Source organism: Cupressus sempervirens, chromosome 3 (assembly GCF_028749045.1).
Source record: "Cupressus sempervirens isolate cs-2001-9-10 chromosome 3, ASM2874904v1, whole genome shotgun sequence".
In the NCBI taxonomy this organism is placed as follows: domain Eukaryota; kingdom Viridiplantae; phylum Streptophyta; class Pinopsida; order Cupressales; family Cupressaceae; genus Cupressus; species Cupressus sempervirens.
The window spans coordinates 225,810,692-225,837,560 of NC_143120.1; the positions used below are offsets into that span (position 1 = coordinate 225,810,692).

General features: G+C 35.0%; 1 pseudogene; it reads left to right on the forward strand.

Annotated features, from left to right (window-relative positions):
• Positions 1-12,452: 12,452 nt before the first annotated feature.
• Positions 12,453-26,869, forward strand: part of LOC149565649 (wax ester synthase/diacylglycerol acyltransferase 7-like) — a 39,818-nt pseudogene continuing 25,401 nt past the window's right edge.

Consider the following 26,869-nt stretch of genomic DNA (forward strand, 5'->3'; position numbering starts at 1 on the left):
ATTTTTTTGGAAACACGCCTCTTTAAACAATAACTAATTTAAATATAAAAAGTACTAATAAATAGTTATCTTGAAATAGTAATATAAAGGAAATAAGATAATTGTCTCATTCTCACAATATTGGTGATGTCAGACCAACCTTCCTCGTTGTTGCTAAGATGTGGGTATCATTCCTTCTACTTTGTGTAATATTAAATGTGCATATTGTCCCTTTTTGTCAAGCCCTAGCTTTGGTGGTCTAACTCGGCTTCTTCAAATCATATTTTTTAGCAATCAATATATTATGTAGAAGTGTATTCTTATTCAAATTCAAGGGATTCCTCTCATCCATTTTCTTATTTCTTATTTCTTGTGATTTCAAAATATAATACTTGTACCCTTTGTGACTATTTCTCTGGATCTACTATGAATCTCTTCTTTTGGGAAGCTATCACAACCCAATTTAAGCTCTCATAGAGACATCAAGAGATATTGAAATGGTTATTTCTTCTCTACCTTTTATTATGCTACATAGCATTGGTATTTATATTGTTCAATGTTTGTTGAAGTACTAGAATTTCTCTCTTAACATAACTTTCTATAATTATAAGATGCATTTGACCTGCCATTTACTTTCTATAAACTTTCTCATGGTTTCTTCTTCAAGTCTTCAACACTACCAGTATTTGCAGTCACCCCTATTTTTATGGAAATAATGGTCCCCAAATATATGCTTGGGTATTATAAGATGTTATAATTTCTCAAAGTCATATTGAAACTTACATTTCACATTTTACTACAACTTGTATTTCTAACAATTTTATGCTTTTGGACCAATGATTAAGTCAATAATGTGGGATTAGAGGTGCTCCACCACCAAGAGCTTCTTGATCTCTAGACCATACCCATTACACTATGGCCAAGTACCCCTTGGAAAATAATTCTTCCTGCAATCTATCCATACTTTGTGTCACTAACATTGTGAATGTTCTCTAGCTCCTCTAAATCCATCTTTTCATAGTGGAATTCATTAGGTTGTGATTAAAGAAGGTATCGGGTAACCAAACTCCTCTATCTAGCTCCTTGGATTGGCTCTAGAGATTCCATTTGTGTGCAAAGATGATAAAGTTAAAGAGGAGGGTGAAGTTGCCATTGATAAGGGTTAGTCCATTCCCAACATTGCATTGGACCCCATAGATTCATGGTGAAAACCAAATGACTAGAAACCCCCTTAGCCTCCCTCTAGTGTTTATCCACAACTTAGGAAGCTTTATTATTATTTTTCTTTTCTTTTCAGGCTTTCAACATTTTACTTATGTTTTCTTTCTTTCCAAGTATTTTGTGTAATTCTAATGAGTGTCCTTGTGTCCTATTTTGGTGAAAGTGTATATGTTTTTATAAATTTATAGAAATTGAAACATGTATATTCAAAAGTAGCCACTATATATATATATATATATATATATATATATATTTTAATTTATTTATTTTTCTTAAGAACAAAAACTCAAATAAAATTGGTGAATCTTTGAAAGGATGATCTATTAGTGTATTTAGTAAAGAAACTATTTTATTTCTTAAAATTCAATAAATATTGTATGGTTTTTAGAGGATCAAAAAATCATATGTAGAGTGTGTTAGATCTTATATTTCCAAGAAAATTTCTCAAGCCTTGAATGTATCTGCTTCATAATTAAACCAACTTGAATTTCATTAGTCTTGAGAGATGCTAATTTTCTTAGCTATTTCATTTTATAATTTGTATAAATTATGGTAATTCAATTTTTACATTTATCTATGTAAAGGAAATTATATAGCATTTGAGCATTCTAAGGCATCAATTTGACGTCATCAATTATGATACCAAAACAAGTTTGAAGTTAATAATTGTGCTTCAAATATTTATTTTATTGATATGTCTATGTGTCATCACACGATTTATACTTTAAAAAAAAAATCTTAGGTGAATGTGACAATTTATGTATCACTCGTGATCATTTGATAAATGATATTTATGTATATTGTATCACCAATAATGGCTCATAAAAAAAATTAATTGCAAAGTTTACTTTGCATAAACTTCATTTGTCAATGAATCTACATCCTCATCCAAATTCAATTGGGTGGAAGGATAATGATTCATCTTTGTAGATCACAAATACTTACACTATGTTTTTGCATCTGGTTCCAAATTCATTGATGATGTCGTATGTGATGTGGCTACCATGGATTATCATGACTTATGTTGAGAAACCCTATCAATATGATACGAAAGCTCAGTATGGTGCATTTAATAACACTTACACACATCAAAGATATAATTAGACATATTTCATAAAATGTACTAAGAGCACCGAAAATCTTGTACTTATTTGCAAACATGAAAGAAAAGTTGTCAATCAAGCATAATATATTGCCTTATATTTTAGAAGCCTAAGACAACTCCCCAAAATGAGAAATCAATCACTCCATTGATATTCCTCGTGATGATTTAAAAAATTAAATTGTCCACTTATAACCCTTTTTGTTCAACATTTCCAAGACAACCACCTAATAAACCATTTATATTAAAAATGTAAGAATGGTTAAAAGGGACAACAATAATGCATCTTGAAGAGAATCTTCATAGTGTTAATAAAGACAATATAGAGGTAGAATTTGGTAAAGCTAGTAATGCAAGATAGTAAACCAATTCAAATTTAAGTAGAAAAAACTAAAATTTGAGAGAATTGGTCATTTAAAATGAAAAAGAATTGAAAATATATTTTTTATTAAAAAGTATTTCCTTTTTACAAATAAAATTTGATAAAATATTTGAAAAACCTTTTATTGTAGATAGAGGTGAATTTCAAATGAACTCAATTTTTTTTTCTTTTATACATATAAGAATGTCCAATATCATTAAAAACATTATGAAAATTTTAAAAATAAAAATTTGACATATTGCAAAGGCACTTTTATGAATATGCAAATAAATTATAAAGAGTAATGCTCTAGCAATCTAATTTCATTTTCCTTTCTAATGATAAAAAAATAAAATGAGGTGGTCATCAATAGCTTGAAAAATAATTAATAGCCAATTTATTACAAGTCACTTTCATACTATTTAAACAAGTACATAATAATATTAGTCTACCTTGGTATATAATAATGTTGGTCTGTTATGTACTATAAATCTCTTTTCTTTGGAAGATATCCAATTTTATATAGACATCACGAGATATTCAAATTTCCATGTCTTCTTTAACTTTCATCATACCACATAGTATTGGTATTTATATTGTCATTGAAGGACTAGCATTTCTCTCCCAACATGAATTTCTATAATTATAAGAAAAATTTGAGGTGCCATTTATTTTCCCTAAACCCTCTCATGGTGTCTTCTTTGAATCTTCAATCATATTTGTAGTCAAGAAACGATGGTGCCCCAACATTTGGTTGGCTATTGTCGATCCTAAACTTAACCATTTAACCTAGTGAATTCATTTTGACAGTTTACTATGGGTTTTCACTGTTGGTATATGTGTATTTTGGACCCTCATCATCTTAAAAGCAACTAGATTCTTTCAAACACCTCTTCTAGTTTTTTCATTGTCCTCAACACCTATGGAGTTGGATAAATGACTATTGTCTCATTTTGTATAAAACATATTTTCGATCATTTTATTTTTTTAGTGGGTTGTTCCCACATCTCTTTTATGTATGCGCTAATCTAGGATTCTTTTAGGATGGAGATTTATCATTCTTTATGGAAAGATACGACATTGTTAAATTTCTCAAAGTTCTATTAACATTTATATTTCACATTTTACAACAACTTGTATTTCTAATAATATTGTTGCACTATCACCAAGTACTCCTTGGAAAATAATTCTTCTTGCAATCGATCCCCACTTTGTGCTTCTAATATTATGAAATCTCTCTACCTCCTTCAAAGCCATCTTTTGGTGGTGGGATTCACTATGTTGTCACTAAGAAATGGTAATGGATAACCAAACTCCTATTTTTGGCTCGTATTCTCTATAGAGATTCCACTTGTGTGTAAAGAAGATAAAGACAAGAGGAAAAGTACCTAATGATGACGAGTAGTCCATTCCTAACACCACCTTGGACCCCACTAATTGATGGAGAAAATAAAATGACTAGAAACCCCATTTTCCTACGTTTATTTTTTTTTAAATTTTATTATTATTTTTATCTCATTTCTTATTGGGATTTCGACATTTTACTTATGTTTCTTTCTTTAGGTGTAACTTCAAGGACTGACCTCATGCCCTTTTTTGATGAAAACATATATATTTTTATAAATCTGTAGAAAATGATAAATGTATTTATATATTAAAAGTAGCCAAAGAGAGTATACATCTTATAATAATAAAATCAACTGAATTTGGACAACATTTCAAAGCATGACCAATAACTTATATTTAGCAAAGAATACTTTTATTTCTTATAATTTAATAAACATAAGTATAATTATTTGAGGACCAAACAATCACATGAAAAGTGTGTTAGTCATATATTCCTAAGAAAATTTTTCTTCTTGAAATTATTTGTTTCATAATTAAACCAACTTGAATTTCATTAATCTTGAGCGATGCTAATATTCTTGGTTATTTCATTTTGTTTTTTGTATTTGGTAATTTAATGTTGACATTTCATTATGTGGAGAAGAAAATTTAGTCTTTGAGCATTTTACAGTGTTAAGTTACCTCATGAATTGTGATGATAAAATAAAATTTCACTAATTGTTGAACTCAAATAATATTTTAATGATATGTCAATATGTTACCATACGATTTATTAAATTTTTTATTACCACGTGTATATTTTACAAATGTAAACTTATAAAGTACAATGTATATGTATATATATGTGTGTGTATACACATACATACATACATACATACATACATACATATATACACACATAAATGTGTATACATACATATATAATCACTACTAACAACTTTAATATCATAACTATGAGTAATATAATATAAGAAATAGAACATTATAACTATCAAAATATAATCTAATATTGTATCCTTTCCTCTACTTAAACAAGCTATCTTCTTTATATTTTCCACTTGCTAAACATTTAAGCATCTGCAGGGAAAGAAAATGAAGACAACCAACGGTTACTCACTGGAAGAAGGTAAACATGTTTCTAAGGAAAATACTCATGATTATGGTAATGGTTTGGAGGAGGCCAAGATACACCTTAGGGAGATTGTCTCTTAATGCTATCCCTAATTCTCAATTCCACAAACAAAGCTAATGATTCTCAAGTCCCACCAACCATTCCACAACTTACAGTGGTTAACCAAAAACCCAAAGGCTTTTTGCAAATTGCCTACAATATGATTGTTGCACATTGCATTACATTCATTTTTGTACTTGAGGTTTGTTGTTTCTCGCTTGTATGGTTTTAGGTTTTTAGTATTTTAGTTCATTTTTTCTATTATAATTGTTTTGTAACTAATTGTTATTATTATTATTTTTTAACAAAAGAATTGTAGTTCATTCTTAATCCTTTCATCAACACTAGCTTTCAACTTAATAGAACAATTTATCTAGATTTCAATTGGATGGAAATCACTCTGCTATGGAAACATGATAAGACAAAGCCCCTATTTGTTCAAAGTGGCTAGCTTACGTGACTCTGAACATGGATGATATCAGTTTGGTTAAAAAGGAAGTGAATGGGGTAGTTAAAGTTTTTCTTACCATTTTATGGCAGATTGATTGTCATAGAGTTGGGTTTGTCAGATGTTCAATTCTCTGGGATACGATGATCCCGAGCATACACTAATTTTGGTGGTAGACATTGAATGAGGTCATTATGGGAGCACTTTTTATTGGACTTGTACGTTATATGGGCAGACATCAAAATGGTATGCGTAGCAATTTTTTTTTTTTGATGAATAGTCCTTTTCAATTAATAAAATTTACTAAGATTACAATTCACAAAAAAGGGGTCGGGGATACAGGATCACCCCGCAAATGAGTTCAAATGGCCGAAGCCGGAATTAACAACATGGCCTCAGCCAGAAACTATAAACTATTCATCAAAAAAAAAAAAACTTTTAACAACCTCAGGCTGCCAAGGTAGTACCAGTAGAGGGAGGAGGATCATCTTTATCTGGAAATCCCCACGCATCAGTGGGATTGTGAGGTGGACTGCGAATAGTCTAGCCGTCAGTAGCATCAGCAAGGTCTGGGGTAGTCGCAGTCTCCGCATCCTTTTTATCTGGTCGTAGAGGAGAAATTGCCAAGGCCAACCGAGGAAACTTGCTAGAGTGTGCTCGTCCAGGGGGAGGAGTCAAAGACCGGCTAGAAGCCTGCCTTGGGGGGGGGGAGCCGGGGACCAGCCAGAACCACCACATGGTGGGGAAGTGGAGCGGCGCCTCCAACCGCCATGACCACAGTTGGGAGAGCAGTGGCGGGGACCCTAGGAGCACGGTGTGTGTGAATGGCGGCCAAAGGACTAGCATCAGGAACGACGACCACGAGACAAGGAGGCATTGGCGGAGGCATCCGAAGGCACTCTATCAATGGTGCAAGGAGCATTGCCCCAATGATTTAATAATTCCTATAAGTGTGCAACCTCCAGGGCAACTTTATTAGCTTGCACCTGTATTTGCATAATGAAATTGTTACAAATGCATGCCTTAGTGTATATTGCAATGTTAACATCCAAAAAATTGTGAGTGAATAAAACTGCATTCCTATCTATCCACAGAGAAAATAAAATTTCCATCCTGAAAGTATGCCAAATCTGGGAGAATTTTTGAGGAAATCTGGGGGAATCACCCAGCAGGATCATGTGCCATGAAAAAGGTTCGGGCCTAAAAGGCTTGAAAAAATCATGAATCCAGTGCCAATAATTCTGCACACGCTTGCAAAACCAAAAAATATGCAAAAAGGACTCAGGTTGGCCACAGAAGGGGCATCTGGGATCAAGAACTCCAATGTGCTTGAGCCGAGGCCCCAGGGGAAGACCTTGGAAGGCAAGGCACCAAGCAAAGTGTGCAATCTTAGGTTCTGTAATGGCACTCCAAATGGTGTTGAACCATTTTCTCCATTGAGAAAGCGAAGAATGCAAATGCCACTGTTGATTAAGCGTGTCCACCATCGTAAGGTGGGGCGAAAGCCATCTGTATCCCATATTGGGCTTCTAATTGGTAAATGGAGTGGCAGGAAACCACTTCCAATCATACCACCATGGATGAACAGACTGAATCCCCACTTTATGAAGTAAGTGCACAGGGATGGAAGACAACAGAAGGTGATAAGTCTGGTGATCGGCACGAACAAGGCGGTATTGAACTTGCATATCCTCCCATGACCTAAAATTCATGGTGACTCTTGAAAAAATTTCCTTGGTAGTGCAGATACCACGTTTAAAGAACCACAGAGCACTGGCACCTTGAGTCTTGGCAAGAGGAGTACCCTAGAAGGCAAACGGGGGAGACCACCAAATGTTCTGTTGATTTAAGGACAGCCCATTGCGAAACTCATCACCAGCCCAATGAAGCCAAGGTTTAATAGCTTCCCAAGATTTTTAGATGCTCTTAATAAAAAAAGAGCCATGTATGACCACTAGTTCACACATAGTGAGAAGGGTATGAAAACCAATCCCCTTCCACACCGGTCTGTTAACAGGAAAGCCTGAAGAGATGCAATGCCTAACAAGAATTTTCCAAGCTTCATCTCTAGAAATAGCTCTAACAATCCATTTAGCATAGAGGACAAGGCCCTACTTTCAAGTGGAAAGCAGGCCGAGATCCCCAGATTCCCTTGGGAGACAACATCAATCTCAAGCAACTCTGTGAAAACCATGATGGTCAGAACCAGAGGCCCAAAGAAAATCTCTGAGAAAATGTTCTAATTTGAGATAGGAAGCTTTGAAGGGAGCCCAACAAGAAGAATAATACACATGGGTGGCAGCCAAAATCTTAGAACAAATTTGGAATTTACCAGCAAGAGAAAGTAGCTTAGTGATCCAATAATCAAGCTTTTTGCTAATCTTTTTAAGCACAACATTCCAAAGTTCCACAGGGGAAGCCTAGAAAGCAAAGGGAATGCCAAGAAAGTAGAAGATTTCTCCATGAGTAACCCATTTCCATTGGAATTTGCTGAACCAAGTTGGAGCTGGCAAAAAAGACTGTTGGTAGCAGAGCATTTTAGGCCATTGAATGGCAGAGCCAGAGGCTTGACAAAAAGTGTCCAAACAATTTAAAGCATTTTTGATGTTTTCTTCATCTTCAAGAAGAGTAAGAAAAGAATCATTAGCAAAATGACCATTGACTAACTGGGAGGAAGAATCAGGCAAGGAAATGCCACGGACCAATCTTGAAGACACAAAGTGAGCAAGTAAACAACCAAAACCTTTAGCAGCAAGGACATAAAGTGCTGGAGCTAGCGGACAACCTTGTCTGATGGAACGAAAAAAGTCCAAAAGCTTTAGATTGTGAATTATTGATGGTGATGCAAGCATTAATGTCACCAAAGAGCATCTCCACGGACTGAAGAAAATTGGGACCAAAACCCAGAGCTTGAAGCATAGCCAAAATGAAAGGCCATTCAATGCAATCATAGGCTTTAGCAAAATCTATCTTTAAAAAGATAGCCTGCTGCTTGGACTTACGAGCCCATTCCATACCTTCCCAGATAGCAATGATGTTGTCAAGAATATACCTGGGTTTGATGAAGCCAGTTTGTTCAGGCCGCACAATTAGAGGAAGCATATGGGGAATTTTGAGAGAGAGCACCTTAGCAATGATCTTATAAGACACATTCAGGAGGGTGATGGGCCACCAGTTGCAGATGTCCTCAGGATCACCAGATTTAGGTATAAATTTAATATTTCCTTTATTTATGATCGCTCCTAATCTTTTAGAATGGTATGCTTCAAGATAGACTTTGTGCAGATAAGGACCAATTTGCTCCCAAAGATGTTTGTAAAATTCACAAGGAAATCCATCACACCCAGGGGATTTTTCATCCGCCCTAGAGTAAACTGCCTCTTTAAGGTCTTGGAGGGAAAGAAGTTGCTCACAGAAAGCGCGTTGCTCAACTGTGAGGCAGTTTGGAGTAACGGTAATACACTTTCTGAGAGCATCCTCCTGAGCAACCGAATGGCCCTGTGAAGCAAAGACATTCTCATAGTGAAGAACAAAATCTTGCAGGATGTCAGGCAGACTGGAAAGAATATCAGTTCCCTATTTTATCTTTTAATCCCAACATTGGTATGATAGGCTCAGAGAGCCTGGAAGAACACCTTTGAGGCTTTGTCGCCAACCTCCAACCAGTGGAGATGGGCTTTGATTTGAGCACCTCAGGCAGCATAGTTATCAGCAATTTGCTTTTCATGGCAAAGCTTGGCAAGATAAATTTGAAGATCCACATCAAAGGGGTTGAAGGTGAGAGCTTCAGAGGCTTTTTTGAGGGCAAGGGTGTTGCCTTCATAAGACCGTTTTCTAAAAATTGCCAGCTGATGCTCATAGATGCACAAAAAGTGAGCCATTCTGGTAATGGCGTCATTCCACCATTGAATCCAACCTCGATGGAAATGTGGGCGTGGTTCCAAATTCTAGACACATTGTATGTGGGAGATGGTGGAAGCATGCAACAACATAGACATGTTGAGGAAGAATTGAGACTTGGAAACTTTGGGGACAACTGTTTGCCAAAAAATGCCAAAATAAATGGGATAGTGGTCTGACAACGTCATATCTGTCAGGGGAATGATAGGTAGATCACGATCTTCAGAAAAGTAAAAAAAAAATTGTGTCGAGATCATAGCATGATCAAGACGTTTCAATATGCGGTCAGGATTGGCTCAAAAATTGGACCAAGTGTGCCAGGCCCCACTATCATGACGGCGACTAGTATTGGAATCAAAAAGGCCCAATTTATGACGCATGTAAAACTAGGCTTCTCTTTCCCCAGCTGTCCAACGAAAAGGCAGAATGCCATCTTTGTCAGAGGCCACTTCAACCATATTGAAGTCCCCACACAGGACCCAAGTAGCTAGTGGTAAGTTGTTAGCAAGCCATACCCACATTTGTGCCCTTTCCACAGAATCATTGGAGGCATAAATATTAATAACTCCAAAAGAATGATTGTTAATGGAAAGCAAAAGCCAAATAATATGGTGTGTGGGGTCAGAACCGTCTGAAATAATAGTAGAATGAAGGTGAGGTGATAGGAGAGTAACTACACCACCTTGGCCAGCTTCATGGTGAGAAGAAAACATGACGCTATCTTGCCAAATGATGCGGCATGTAGCAGAAAGCATGAAACCAGAAATCTTAACTTCTTGCAAGCAAAGAAAATCTAAACTCCCAAGTCTATGACGGGTATCCCGAACATAGTACTTTTTGGGGAGGTCTGTAAGACCTCAAACATTCCAAGAGAGGAAGTTCATGAGAACTCTTCCATATCATCCTCGTCCTCCAGAGAGGAGTAGCTATTCTGCAAAAAGGTAGAAACTAGGTGAAAGTCAGACGGGAAATTCTCTGAACTTACAGCTTGCCATTTTACCCCTAATATCTCTGCATGTCCAAGAGGACTGTGAGAATGCCTTGTTGCTGGTGGTACTATGGAAGAGACAACAAGAGGAGAATGAGCCCCAGCCAAGGATGAGGCCCTGGCGGCCACCTTAATCCCCTGCGAACCAGCAGGGTTTGAAAACTATGAAATTGAAACAAGTGTAATGGGAGCCGCTGGCGTCTCCATGCTAGCAGGCCCTGACACTTCAGTGGAAGCAAGAGGAATCGCGATAACTGCTACATAGGATGGCTTGGGGGCCAAAGGATTCAAGGCAGGCTTGCCCTTGCACCCAACAGTAACCCATTCTTCTTTTTTTCCTTCGACCTGTTTGACAGGTGTCGCTTTAGGCTAGGGTTTGACCCTAGGCATAGCCAAAGGGCAATCCCTGATCTTGTGTTCTGTAGACTGGCACCTATAACAGGTGTTAGGTAGGTTCAAGTAAAGCACCTTCTGTGAGAAGTTTTGAGCACCAATCTAGATTTCCACAGAATCCTTGAGATCTTTAGAAAGATCAACTTCAATGCAAACACACCACTGAGGGCGAGCATTAAAAAATTTCTCTAGCTCCTTGGTAACAACTTTGCCAAGGGCTTGGGAAATAGACTCAATAAAAGGCCAGCAGGGCAAGGGTAGACCTGGGAATTTGACCCAAATAGGAACCCTAAGATTTTTATCATCCGAGACAGAGAAGTCTCAGGACCATTTCTGAAAAACAAGCAGAGAGGAACACACATACCAAGGGTCGTTGGTAAAAACCACGTCTGCTTGCGATGGGTTAGCAAAGTGAAATAAAAAAAACCTTTGGTAAGGTTTTGCACAGTGTTAAGGTGGACTCCATGAGGAGTCCAGCTTTTGTTGACCCATTCTCTGAGCATAGATTCAACGGGAGTCCTACCAACAAAATACCCTATCAAGGTATGTTGTTCTAACCAGTCACATGCAGCATCAAATTTTTGCAAAGGAAGAACAATATCAGGATTACCTCATGGAAGACCTTCAGGACAAACTTGCGCGGGAGTTTGTTCGGTGGCGGTGCCATGGCAGTCTGAAGCAGCAGCGTGAATACCAGAAACAACTGGTTCATTGTTGGCCAGAGCCATTATATCCTAACCTAAAACTCCTGTAGTAAATGCGGTATGACAAGTGCTGACAGAAGGGGAGTGCAAGCGAAGGGCCGTAAACAAAAAAAATTGAAAGTTCGCATGTAGCAAGAAAACCCTAGCAGAGTAAAATTCCTTGTTCCGATTACAATACTTTGAAAATCAAGATATATTGGGTACATAGATGTATGCGTAGCAATTGACTAGCATGGAGTTCATAGATATATTGGGTACATGTATTTAATTAAGATGCTTTAAGATCTTTATTGAATAAGTGTCATAAAGTTTTGACAAATACTATGGCAGAGGATTTGTAGTTGAGCACTTAAAATTAAAATTTTAAAAATACATCATCAAATATCTATATTACTAAAAACTATTAATCAATTATATATATTACAAATGATATTTTAATATTTAATTATTTTTTTCAAAACTCATATTATTTAAATATAAGTTTTTCTCTTGACATAAGTACATCCATGTTGTCTAAAAGCTGATTCTAACTCGCAACTTTTTTCCCCAGTTGGAGATCAAGCTGAAGATATATTTTCCCCCAATAACGCAATGAAACAAAATAATTCAAGACTGTGAGCAGTGGTTTTAGTAAATATGAGGCAGAATATCGTACTTAACGTAAATATGAGGTAGTAATATAAGGCAGACACTCATACTTTACTCCTATGCAAAACAATATGGCAATTTTGTTGAAAGCCTAACATTAAAAATTTGTCAGGATCTGGATAGGAACATGAAGATCCCATCAAAATCTACGTGGGGTAATAAACTAGGTTTTTGGATAATTTGACTTCCAATGGTCCACTATGAAGATCATCTTCAATACTGTCATGGTACAAAGAGGATTTCCAGACTCAAGAAGTTGTCTTTTGAGGCCAAACTGACATACGCCATAGCCATACAGCTGCCAACTAAGGTAAATGTTTCAGGTTAGATATAAAGTAACAAAACCTTTCCATTGACTCAGATATTCATCCATAAAAGTTTCCAAAATGCACTTCACTTCACTAGTATGTCTATTTATATAGAAAATAATCCAAATGAAGTTTTTTTTTTTTATGGATAAAATGTAAATACTAAATACAATATATTGCGGCACGAAAAAAAAATTGTACTTCATTTATTCTTATTGTTCAAATGAATACATAGTGCCTCTCCTATAGACAAGACAAGTGTACAATATTCTAAAAATATCTAACATTAGCAGATAAGAAAAATATCTACATAGTTCTAGAAAGTACCGCAACTGACACAACCAAAATACTTAAACCTAAAAATCTAAAAACATCTAATAACAGAAATGAGATTGATTCCCAGGGTAACTTTAAGAAAACCCCTATAAAAAGATATAAATTATTGATGAATCTTCCATTATTCTGAAAAACCAAATTATTTTTATCAATCTCTCAATTTTATTATTTTAAACATTATTTGACAATTATTTTCGAATCATAACTTTTTAGTAAAAAATATTGGCAAATCTCAATAATAATAATAATAGGAAGTTCCTAATGTCATGGAATATTACAAATCAAAGTTGAACATGTTTTAGCTCATTGAAATTATGGAAATTATGGAAATCATAGGGATAATTACATTATATTTTAAATTAATAGTGAAAAGTAAATATTGGTAATAAATACCTAAAGTAACTAATAATTATGATAATTATTGGTGAGTTAATTCTAATTTCTTCAATAAAGTATAATATGAAATCTAATCGTGTATCAAGTATTGTGATGAATCTTTGAGTTTAAATTTTTTAATAAAATAAATTATTGAGCAATTTAAAATATTTTAGAACTAAATTTATTAAAAATGTGGCGATTTAGGTTGAATTAAATATTAAATTATTAGCCAAATTACTACCAAAATAATTCTAAAATTTGCAAAATTATGAATATTCACCACTAAAAAACACTCTAAATGAGAAAATTAATTCAAGTAGAATTAATATTTCTAACACTTCCCATGAAATTCTACTATCTACTATTATAAAACTCATTAATATTTACAATTCCTAAAGCTTCCCTCAAAATCTCAAATTGTTTTTGTGTTAAAGCCTTGGTGAAGATATCTGCAAGTTGCTTCTCTAATTTTCAATGTTGTAGATTAATTTCTCTATTACTAACCAACTCTCTTATGAAGTGATACCTTGTATCAATGTGATTTGTCCTCTTGTGAAACACATGGTTCTTTGAAAGTGCAATAGTAGACTTGTTATCAAATAGATTGTAGTAGGGCCATCTTGAGCTTGCATTAAGTCTTTCAAAATCCTTCGCATCTATACTTGCTTGACATATTGTTGTTGTTCTCGCTACATACTTTGTTTCAACTAATGGGAGAGTTACTACATGTTGCTTCTTTGATGTCTAGGCTACAACACCTGTCTCAAGATGAAATGTATATCTAGATGTGCTCTGTCTATCTTCAATATTCCTTGCAAAACCACTATCTATATATACAACTAATTGAAAATCATTTGAAGTAGAATACAATGCAATGATTCATAGTGTTAATGTTTGGTAGCTTCAGTTGGTTAAACCTATACATACATACATACATACATACATAAGTGTGATATTGATGGAGACACAACCTAAGTATAGAATGGACACAACAAGAAAGGAAAAACTTTATTAACTATGAAAATATGCCAATATACTTAGTGCAAAGAAATTAGACTCCAAAATATGCCCTATGGGCTTAAAATAGTATAAATCTGGAGATAATTTCTTCTTCGAGTACCTTCTTTCAAACTCCACTCTGAACTGCCTTTTACAATGCCAAAAATGTTCTTAAATAGACTCCAAAGGGTTAAGGATTAGGAATGCATTCTAGAAAGTTCTAGTTAGCATCCACCGAGAAAATAGAAGGCTCCAGAAGTCATATTAGAGGTCAGCACAAAATTAGAAGAATCCAAAAACGGTAACCAAACTTTCGAGAGGCATAAGTTTTGAACTGTAGCTTCAATTGATGAACCGTTTACATTTCTAGAAAGCTCTTAGAGTGCTCTATAGCCTTATGGACCAGCGTCACTTGTCCCCCATTTTTTGGCCTCGTACAAGGTCATTTAGTGCCTCAAACCTGACTTTGAAGCATTCTTTGGAGGTCTCTAGAAACTTAAAAACTGCAATAACTTTCTAACCATGGGGCCTTTTGACCTTATTCATTTTTTGGAATGTTCTAAATTACAATTAAAATCATCCCTCCAATTTACACCTTCTAACTCACCATAATTATGGCTCAATTACATAGTCCTATTTTTCTGGCATTTACATGTATCCCAAGGTGCTTTAAAACTTTAACCCAAGACACTAATAGAGGAACGGTGAGAGTTGGAACCTTTATTTGACCCAAATGGGTATCTAGAAATGAAAACACATGAAATAGAAACTATGTCCAAGTATTTTTTTTGGGTGACATAGGATTGCCCTTATACCTCTGGATGCTCTTGCATCAAACACCCAGGGTATATTGAAAAGTGACCCTATCAGTTTATGGATGGTAGAGGAAAACCCAAATGAGAAACCTCACGTACTGATATCCAAGTTGAGTCCTCTATTGACCATCCTTTCCACTTAACTAGGTACTCTTCATACTTCCTATTTCTGGTACTCTGCCCACATGACTATCTAGAATCTCTTCTATCTCCTCCTTCTTAGAAGTAGGAATTGGACATGGCTCTAGCATCAACCCCTCATCTGCACCATCATCATGATACTCTGTTAAGTCTACAATGTTGAAGATAGGAGAAATGTGAATTCTATCTGGCAACTCCACCTCATTTGCATTTCTTGAGTCATGTTTCTTCAAAATTTTGCATGGGGCCAAATTTCTTCATCTTCAGCTTGTTGTAAGTACCTATTGGAAATCTTTCCTTTCTCAAGTCTACCATTACTAGATCCCCTACTTGGAACTCCCTATGTCTTCTCCTTTGATTAGCTCTAGCTTTATACTGTTGATTCATCTTGGTAATATGTGCCTAGACCTCCTCATGTAGATGCTTGATATGTTCAACAAATTCTTCTACTTCAGCACTTGTCCACTCCCCTTGCTCCATCTTCCTCAATTTTGGTGTAGTCCTTAGGCTACTTCCATATACAATTTGGAATGTTGATCTACTAGTACTCCTATTTATAGAGTTATTATAAGCAAATTCCGCTTGTGGTAAAATAAAATCCCATCCCTTGGGCTTATCCCCAACTAAACATCTTAGCAAATTGCCCAAACTTCTTTTTACCACTTCTGTCTGTTCGTCAATCTATGGGTGATGTGTAGAGTTGAACTTCAAGTCCATTCTCAACTTCTTCCACAATGTTCTCTAGAAATAACCCACAAATTTAGTAACTCTGTCAGAAACTATACTCCTTGGGAGACCATGTAGTCTTACCACCTCTCTAAAAAACAAGTCTGCAATATGAACGACATCATGAGTTTTGTGGCATGGAACGAAATGTGTCATTTTGGAGAACCTATCAACCACCACAAATATTGAGTCATTACCCTTTTGTTTCCTCAGCAATCCAAGAAAAAAATCCATACATATGTCCTCCCATGGCTTTGATGGAACAGGCAATGGCTGATATAGTCAAGTATTGTGACTAAATCCCTTGGCTACTTGACAAACCTGACAACTTTGTACAAACTTCTTCACATCCTATGACATTAGAGGCCAAAAATAATGTTCTCTAAGAATGGCAATGGTCTTATCTAACCCAAAATGTCCTCCCATCCCTCCACTATATTTCTCCTTAATCAGATTCTTCCTCATGGAACTCCTTGAAATGCACAACTGACTACCCTTGAACAACATACCATCCTGAATCATATAGTCTAGCCACTTGGTTCCGTCTACAACAATAGGTTCTTTAAAAGCTTTCCATGCTTCAACAAAATCAAGATCCTTAGGGTACAAATTCTTGAGCTCATCAAACCCAACTAATTCAACCTACATTACTGTAAGCAACAATTGCCTCCTACTCAATGCATCTACAACCCTATTAGACTTTCCACTTCTATGCTTCAACACAAATGTATAGCTCTGCAAAAACTCTACTCACTTCATATGCCTTTGTTTCAATTTACCTTGGCTATTTAGGTACTGTAATGCCTGGTGATCAGTATGTAAAACAAATTCCTTTGGCAATAAATAATGCATCCATTTCTTTAAGGCCTGAACTATTGCATATAGCTCTTGATCATAAACATAATACTTCTTCTTTGCATCATTCAATTTTTCACTAAAATATGCAATAGGCTTACCTTCTTGGCTCAATATAGCCCCAATAGCATTGCCACTAGCATCGCAATCCACTTGGAACACCTTACTAAAATTAGGAAGTGCCAACACAGGTTGTTATGTCACCTTCTTCTTCAACAATTCAAAACTTCTTGCAGCTTTCGCAATCCATTTGAACTCTTTTCTATCCCCTCTTATTGTGTCATTTAGGGGTGCACATATGCCACTGAAATTCTTAATGAACTTCCTGTAAAAACTAACCAGACCATGAAATGATCTTACCTCAGTAGCAGACCTTGTAGTAGGCCACTCCAAGATGGCTTTTACCTTCTCTAGATCCATTTTGAGACCTTCAGGTGATACAACAAAACCCAAGTAGACTAACTCTTTTTTAGCAAAGCTACACATTTTCATATTAATTAACAGTTTCTCTTCCCTCAACCTTTCAAGGAAACTATGAATATGCAATAAATGTTCTTCCAAAGTCTTTCTGGAAATTAAAATATCATCGAAATAGACAATAACAATTTTTTCCAAGAACTTCTTAAGTACCTCATTCATAAGTGCATGAAGGTGCTTGGGGCATTCGTCAAACTAAAAGGGCATGACTAGCCACCCATAAAGACCCTCCTTGGTCTTGAAGGCAATTTTCCACTCATCTTCTTCTTGTATCCGTATCTAGTGATAGCCACTCTTGAGATCTATCTTTGTGAAGTACTGAGCTCCACTCAAGCAATCCATAAGATCATCCATTCTTGGTAAAGGAAACCAATACTTGATGGTTATCCTATTTATAGCTTGAGAGTCTATACACATTCTCCACTCTCCATCCTTCTTTGGTGCCAGTACTGCAGGTACTGCAAATGGACTCAGGCTCTCTTGAATCAATCCCTTCCTCAATAGCTCCTGAACCTATCTGTTTAGCTCCTCAGTTTTTGTAGGAGTCATCCTATGAGAAGCCTTGTTAGGAAAAATAGCTCTAGGGATTAAATCTATCTGATGACTAATTTTCCTTACTAGTGGTAATCCTTCTGGAACATTATCAGAGATGATATCTTCAAACTCACTTAATAAATTTGAAAATTCAAGTGGTATTTCACTACTACCTTCCTTATCTTTTCTAAGAATCAAAGCATAACACATATGCTAATGTTTCATGCCATCTAAAAAATTTCTTCCATCAACAAGACAAATCCTAGCACTATTGCATACCTTTTCACCTTCCTTTATCATGGGCTTCAATTTGTTGCGAACTCCATCCTTTGTTAGAGAGTATGTGTTTGCACGACCATCATGTATTGCATGCCTATCAAACTACCACAGTCTTCCCAAAAATACATGGTAGACATCCATTGGAATAATATCACAGAGGACTTCATCATGGTAACTCCCAACTTTGAACTTCACTAAAAATTGTTCACTTACTAGGACCTTATGATCTTCCTTCACCCAAGTGATTTGATAGGGCTGGGGGTGTTTCTCCCTTTTGAGCTTTAGCTTAAAAACCATCTCCTCTAACACCAAGTTGTCAGTGCTACCACCATCAATGATCACATCAAAACATTTATCCTCACACTTGCACTTGGTACAAAATAGACTCCTCCTTTGTCTTGGTTCAATCTCACCACTTAGTAGGACCCTTTCATTTACTAAAGTCTCTCCTCTTTTTGCATCTTTTGAATGTGATGACTATGCATCCTCTTCCACATGAGCAACCCTAGCTTGACCCTCAGCTCTCCTATCTATCCTTCCTTGTTGTTGAGGGCATTTCAAGGCATGATGACCTTCTTCATTGCAATGGAAATAGGTACCATGGAAGCCTCCTCTTCCTAAACCTTTTCCACATCCTCTACCCCTTCCTCTCTGATCTCCAAAGTCTTGATCATGAGAGCAGTTGAAACCTTCGTTCCTCTGGTTCTTGCTATTACCCACATCTTCATTTTTATTTTAGGTCTCATTTTGGCCTCTAGATGACCTACCACTACCCCTTCCTCCTTGAATGCACCCTATTTGTCTCCCTTCAAACCTTTTATTTAGCTTCTCTTCAACTCGCAAGGCAAACTGGTATGCCTCTTCAATGTTGGTCATTCTTACCAGACTTAATTCCTCCTGGATGCTAGGTCACAACCCACTGATATAATGAGAAACCCTCTCCTTATTTTCTTCTACATGCCCTACTCTAATCAGAAGTCTATAAAACTCCTCCATATATTCTTGGACTAATTTTCTTGCTTGCTTTAGCCCATGCATCTTCTTAAACAAATCAAACTCGTAGTCAATAAGAATGAACTGCTTCTTTAGTTTGTCCACCATGCAATCCACCTTGTGATCTTCTCCTTTCCTCTTCTATTTATTTCCAATTAAACCTCTTGCCAATGGATTTTGGCATGGCATGGCCATTTTGGCCTTTGCAAACAAAACCCTATCTAGGTCCCTGATATCCTCATACTCAAAGTACTCCTCCAGTTCATTGATCCAGTCGATCAACTCATCCAGTTTTAGATTTCTTGAAAATACACCCACATCAATTGTAGGTCTTTTTTCAAACTTTGTAATGGCCCTAAAAGTCCTCTCCTTTGCCTGATTCAAAACTTCCCCTTCATCTTCCCCTTTTGATTCAATTTCTTCTTCTTCATTGTCATCCTCACTTTCATCACCTACGACAACATTTTTTCCTCTACGGAGCTACTCCTGCAACACTTGAACCTGCCTTTGGAGGGCCTTAAACTCCTTAGGATTAATAGCTTCAGCCCTTGCACCATGTTCTCTTCATGGAGGCATCTTATTAACTCAAACCCACAATCACATTGTCCTGGTGCAAACTGCCTCACAGTCGGCGCTCTGTCTACACACTCAGGAAAACTTTCTCTGATACCAATTGATGGAGACACAAACCAAGTACAAAATGGACACAATAAGAAAGGGAAAACTTTATTAACTATGAAAATATGCTAATATACTTAATGTAGAGAAATTAGACTCCAAAAAATTCCCTATGGGCTTACAATAGTATAAATCTGGATATAATTTCTTCTCCCAGTACCTTCTCTCAAACTCCACTCTGAACTGTCTTTTACAATTTCAAAAATGTTCTTAAATAGAGCCCAAAGGGTTAAGGATTAGGAATAAATTCTAGAAAGAGATAGTTGGCATCCAATACCAAAATAGAAGGCTCTAGAAGTCGCATTAGAGGTCAGTGCAAAATTAGAGGAATCTAGAAATGGTAGCCAAACTTCTGGGAGGCATAACTTTTGAACTGTAGCTCTGATTGACAAACTATTTACATTTCTAGGAAGCTCTCAGAGTTCTCTACAGCCATTTGGACCAGCATTGATCATCCCCCATTTTTTGGCCCTATACGAGGTCATTTAGCACCTCAAACCTTACTTTGAAGCATTCTTAGGAGGTCTCTAGAAATCAAAAAAACTGCAATAACTTTCTAACTATGGGGCCTTTTGACCTGATTCTTTTTCTAGAATGTTGTGAATTACAATTAAAATCATCCCTCCAATTTAAACCTTCTAACTCACCATAATTATGGCTCAATTACATAGTCCTATTTTTTAGCATTTACACATATCCCAAGGTGCTTAAAAACTCTAACCCAGGACACTAATAGTGGAACTGTGAGAGTTGGAGCCTTTATTTGACCCAAATGGGTATCTAGAAATGAAAACACATGAAACAAAAATGGTGTCTAGGTATTTTTTTTGGGTGACACAGGATTTCCCTTATACCTCTAGATGCTCCTACATATGTGTGTGTGTGTGTGTGTGTGTGTGTGTTTATTTGTTATTGTATCATTATAATGGATAGACATGTCTCATGAGAAGACATGTCTCTCCATGTATCATTTGCAATACCTATAAGAGGATATTGATGCATTTGAAAGCATATACTAATACAGGCAATGCAAGTACATTTGCAACAATTTGAGAAACTCAACATTATATCGGAGCCAAGTTACTTACTAGCTTGTAACATTTAAAAATAAAATCTAGAGTGCTTCTCAAAACTATACGCAATGTCTTTGGAGTAGGGAGTTTGATCAAAACACTTTAAAAATGTGATCAATGAAAGGGGAGTAGATATAGTGGAGAAAATTGTGTAAAAATTAAGTTAAAATGCAAGGGTAATAAACCAATGTATGACTATGTAGGTAGTGTGTTTGAGTTGGAGAATAAATTGACATATCTTCTATCCCACTTTGTACATACTCCTCTACATCAATGTGTACAAATCCCAAGCTTCCATTTCCATGGGACTCCTATAGAGGTTGAAACCCCTGATCTTCTAATCATCCTAAGATTCTAAAGCACCTATTGCAATCTTTGATAGAAGTCCAATCCCACAAAAATTGCAGTAGACCATTTATGGTAGTTGTTGATCCAACAACATACTTCATAGGGGATTGGAGGGCATTTTCTAATAAATTACGAAAAAACTCCCATTTCTTGTTAGTCTCATATGTGACCTTCAAAACCTTTATTGTGGGCACTAATAATATCAAACTCCCATTCTGCGCCTATGAACTTTCTATTATAGCAGTGACAACCGATTATAGACATAGGATTGAGTGGAAATTCAGACCAAAAATAATGTCAACTCAAGCATATAGAAAATATGAGAAACAAATCTAACACCACACATTAGAAAGTGAAAATACAAAACAAATATTCTTTGTAGCCATTCACATGCCACATTAAGGAAGGTTGAACCAACCACCAATAGAGAGATGGACATTTTATTTGAGGAAGGAAAATGCTTTGAGATAATCAAAATGCCACACTGTCCTCACTAAAAGAAGAAGATCGACTTAGTAAAACCATTTGAAAAAGATCATGTATCTCTAGTCAAATGAATTCAAGCATATATAAGAAGATGGATTGAAACATAGAGAAAAGGAGGAAATTATTAAAAATAGAGAAAATTCAATATTCCATCACATGGAGTGCTTAGTATGAGTTATAATCCAAACCAATTATATTATTTCTACATTCAACCAACCAGGAAGGATGCTAAGTGCTGAATGGGATAAATTTTTCACATGGTTAGGAAAGTAGAGCCACATTGATGGGTTTTCATAGATCATTATAGTCAACTTTTATATGTACTTGAACATCCCACATGAATTAGAGAGGTATGGGCATCATGAACATGGACTAGATATCCTAAGAATAAAGATGAAATAAATTTAGTATTATCTACATAGTTATCACATCGTTGATGATGAAGACAATCAAGGATGTTGATATTTTCTAATTATTATATCTTGATAACTATCTTTACTCATATTTTTGTAGTTAATTTTTTATTTGTATTTCTCTCTATGTTGTAAGAGTTATGTGGCTTGCTCTTTTCATCTGAGAATGTTATTTTAGGAAGAGGGAGATTGAGATTTAGAGGGAGCTTGACATTTCATTAGAGGCAACCTTGAAAGAGAGGGAGTGAGATAGAGGATGTGATTTGATCTACCTTCCTCGATCTTGATTATATTGACTTAGAGTGAGTAGAGAATGCTGAGAAGGATTCTCCAATGATCAATAAATTGTAAACAGTTAAGAGGACTATGATTTATGATTATTGTTCATAACTATTTGGGCCTACCCCCTGTGTACATCATGAAGAAGTGAAACCTTCCAAATGATTATCACTTGTATTTGTAGAAGTTATTGAAAGGTGGAGATCTTTCAATAACATAATATGTTATGATAGATATCTTATTATGTCTATGTAGATCATGATAGATTATACTTTGCATGTGGATGCTCATATGGTAAGCATTATGAGAATGTCCGTGCACATACCTTATGAACATTTTGAGTACATGGTGAATGTTATGCAAATCGATGTTTAGGAGGCCATTACGTTGAGTATTTCGTGAATATCAAATGAGTTGACATTCTTGAGACCATTACTCATAGTACTTGATGAATATCTTGCTACTCAACATTCAAGAGCCCATTGCTCAAAGAGTATGTGATAAATGTCAAATGAGTTGACATTCAAGAAGCTATTACTCCCAATATCTATATATTACATTGAGATAATAAATGGTCATATGTTTATCCTCGCTAGCTAAGAGGGAGTTTTAATGTTTGGTAGCTTCAATTGACTAAACCTATAAATATACATATATATGGATTAAATTACAAATCTATGTCACCTTTTAGGTTGACTTATTAGAATGACTACATTTGAGTATTTCTATCCAAAAATTAAATTTTCTCAAACATATGATCTAGATAAATTCATTCTAGATAAGTTATATATGGTCTCACACATTTCCAATTGGAAATGTCTATTAAATGCATGTTTTATACTAGTTTTTATCCAATTACTAACGAAATAATATTATTTCAAAAAATTAACATTTCAATATCTCTTACTATTTTTTATGATACTTTTTAGTAAAATAAAAACACCATTTTATAGAGCTCAAAGTCAAGAATATTCTCATATAGAGTTTATAGTGTTTTAATAAGATATAGTATATAAATTAAAATTTTTCTACAAGCACACATTTTAACACTCGAAAAATGTCAATTTTGAGAAAGAAAAAAATATTAAATCATATCAAAAAAATAAAAAAATTGTATGACATTCTAGAGGAGAGAGTCCTATTTCAAAATGTATAACTTATCTTCTGGTTAGAATAGATTTATTTTTAAAAATGTAGTAGGATATGAAAATTATCGATTTGGGGTGAGTTGAAATTTGAATCACTATAAAAGAGAAAATGTCGGTCTAAAGTCAATTTTTAAAAAATTGTTCTAGCTATATGCATTACCTATAACATAGTCTGTGTTCAAATAGAAACATGTTTATTTCCATATCATTTTGTGGTGGGAACTAAACCCTTAATTTTCAATGTTTTTTAGCAACGAATAAAATATCTATAAAAATTATGAAAATATATCATTTCTTGTTACAAATAATTATTAAAAAAATTAATCCTAAAATTCAAGCATTTCTACACATTTCATTAATTTACTCCATATTCAAATTCTAAATAATAATACTAGTTTTATATCATTGAAGGTGAACAATTATACTTTTGTTAGCCTTTTCCTTTACAAAAGTGTGACAGAGGTTTTTGCTTTTACTATGTATTAAATATATAAGTGTGATATGTGTGTGCACGTGCATGCGTGTGTGTGTGTGTGTGTGTGTGTGTGTGTGTGTGTGTGTGTGTGATATATATATATATATATATATATATATCTCACACACACACACACACACACACACACACACACACACACACATATAACATGTCTCTCCATGTGTCATTTGCAATACCTATAAGAGGAGATTGATGCATTTGAAAAGCATATACCAATATAGGAAATGCAAGTACATTTGCAGCAATCCGAGAAACTCAACACATAGTTCTTGCAATATATCTCAATATTCTTTTTCTTGCCTACCAATGTGAGTTCTTAGGTGAGTCCATGAATCTAGAGATTAAACTCACTCCATACATAATATCTGGTCTTGTTCTTGTGAGATACATCAAACTACAAACTAGCATTTTGAATATAGTTGTCTCAAAACCGTTCTTAGTATCTTCTCTATTTAGTTTGGTGCCAACTACCATAGGTGTAGAAAATGGACTGCAATTTATCAATCTAAATCTTTTCAAAACATCTTTTGCATATTTACTTTGCAAATGAAAATTCCTTTATCATTCTGAGTAACTTCAATGCCAAGAAAATATTTCATCAATCCTATATTTGTCATTTCAAATTTGTTTTTCATTACTGATTTAAACATGCCAATAGATAGATTTACTATAAAGATCAAATCATCAACATATAAACAATCAAAATCTGACCTTGTTCATTTATCTTGGTATATAATGTAGCTTCATTGGTGCTTCTCTAGAATCCATTCTTTATCATGTATGAATCTATTCTACTATACTAGGCTCTTGGAGCTTGTTTCAATCCATAGAGTTCCTTCTTCGACTTATAAAAAATTTCTTTATATCTTCTTATTTTATATCCTAGTGGTTGTTTCCATAGACTTCTTCTTCCAAATATCCATTTGGTGAACCATCCATTTGTTTTGAGCTACAATAGCTAATATTATTCTGATAGTATTAAGTCTTGCTATAGGTAAAATTATGTCATTATAGTCAACCTCATATTCTTGTGAAAATCCCTTAGCAACTAACCTTGCCTTTTATTTCTCTAGATCTCTATTAGCTTTAAACTTAGTCTTATAAACCCATTTTACACCTATGCAATCTTTGTTCTTAGGAAAATCAATGAACCTTGAACAAAGTGTTCAATATTTAAGTTAGATTTGTTCGACTAGAATTCTTGAAAATAAAGAATGTCAAACTAGTTAATGTTCACAAGGGAACTTCAGTATGAGGTCATATTTTAACAATGAGTTTGAAATACCATGACCATGCAAAAGAAATAAATGTGGACCATTCATGGGTAACAATTGGCTCTGACTAGTAATTTAGACTTTAAGGGTTTGAAAATGAATTTAGACCAGTAAAATAGAAAAAATCCTAACCTAAGATACAAAAAATCAAAAAGGAACCTAACCTAAGACACAACAAAATTTCAAAGTAGGACAGAAGACACTAAAGATGGAAAATCTTCAAATCCTATCTATTATAAGATAGGGGTAACTTAGTGCCATCTAAGTACTTGAGCCTGAAAGATTTTTCTCCAAGAACCCTACTGATTTCTAAAGTCCCTTTCCAAAGTGATTCAAATTTTCCATTTGCACCCATTGGTTCTCTTCTTTTATCCCATAATAATACCTAATCATTCTCCATGAAAATCTTGGTCCTCAATTTCCTTTCAAAGATCTTCTTAACCCAAACCTAATAAATAGTTATATGATCCACCACTCTTTCTCTTTCTTTATCAATCTTTGTGAGATAACATATTCTTTTCTCTAATAAATTTTGAAACACTTGATCTTCAATCACCTTTTGCAACATAATCATAGCCAGTTCCTGTAGTAGAGATAGTTTTTCTTTAACACCATATACAAGTACACAAGATGTCATCCTAATTTATCTCTTAGGAGTAGTCTCATTATCCCATAGCGCTTCAAACAACTTTATATGCCAATCTCTCGCATTATCGCTCACTAGTTTTCTCATAATTGAAAGAAAGTTCTTGTTGGAAGACTCTGCCTACCATTTCCTTGTATAAAGTAATTAGAAGAATGAGAAAAGAAAATCCCATTACCATAATAGAATAACTGTATTTCTTTTGAGGAGAAGTTATGGGCATTATTAGTTACTAGTTTCTCAGGTACACCAAATTTGACTAGAATGTTCTCCATTAAAAATTTACTCACCACTTTAGAGGTAGTCTTTTTAACACATACTACTTCAACCCACTTGATAAAGTAGTTAGTAGTTGTCATAATATGGGTGTGACCTACACTTGAGACTAGATTGAGAGGTTCTATAAAATATAAACCCCATTGTTTAAAAGACTCATGAATAACTACTGGCTTTAGAGGGAGTGCATCTAGTCTAGGTTTTCCAGCAAACAATTTACACTTCTCATACTTTCTAACTCACTTGTATGCATCAAAAAACATTCTAGACTAATAAAATCCATTCATCAATATCTTAAAAGTTGTCACTGTAGATGAGAAATGCCCACCACAAGCTTCATTATTAAGATAATGAATTAATTTATGTTGTTGAACTCTGTCTACACATATTAGGAATGCACCATTAAGGCTTTTCTTATAAGGTACATAGTCAACGATGGCATACTTTGCAGCTTTTAATTTTAGATTCTTTCTTGCCTTATTGGTGAGGTGTTCAGGGCATTCACCATAGGTAAGACAGTAAGCATTTTTAGAAAACTAATTTTATTTAAGGCCCATTAGTAATGTACATGAGTTATCCTCAATAATATCCCCCTTACCATTAGTCATTAGCTTACACGAACCCTAGCCTCTTACTAGCTAGGTAGGTTTTA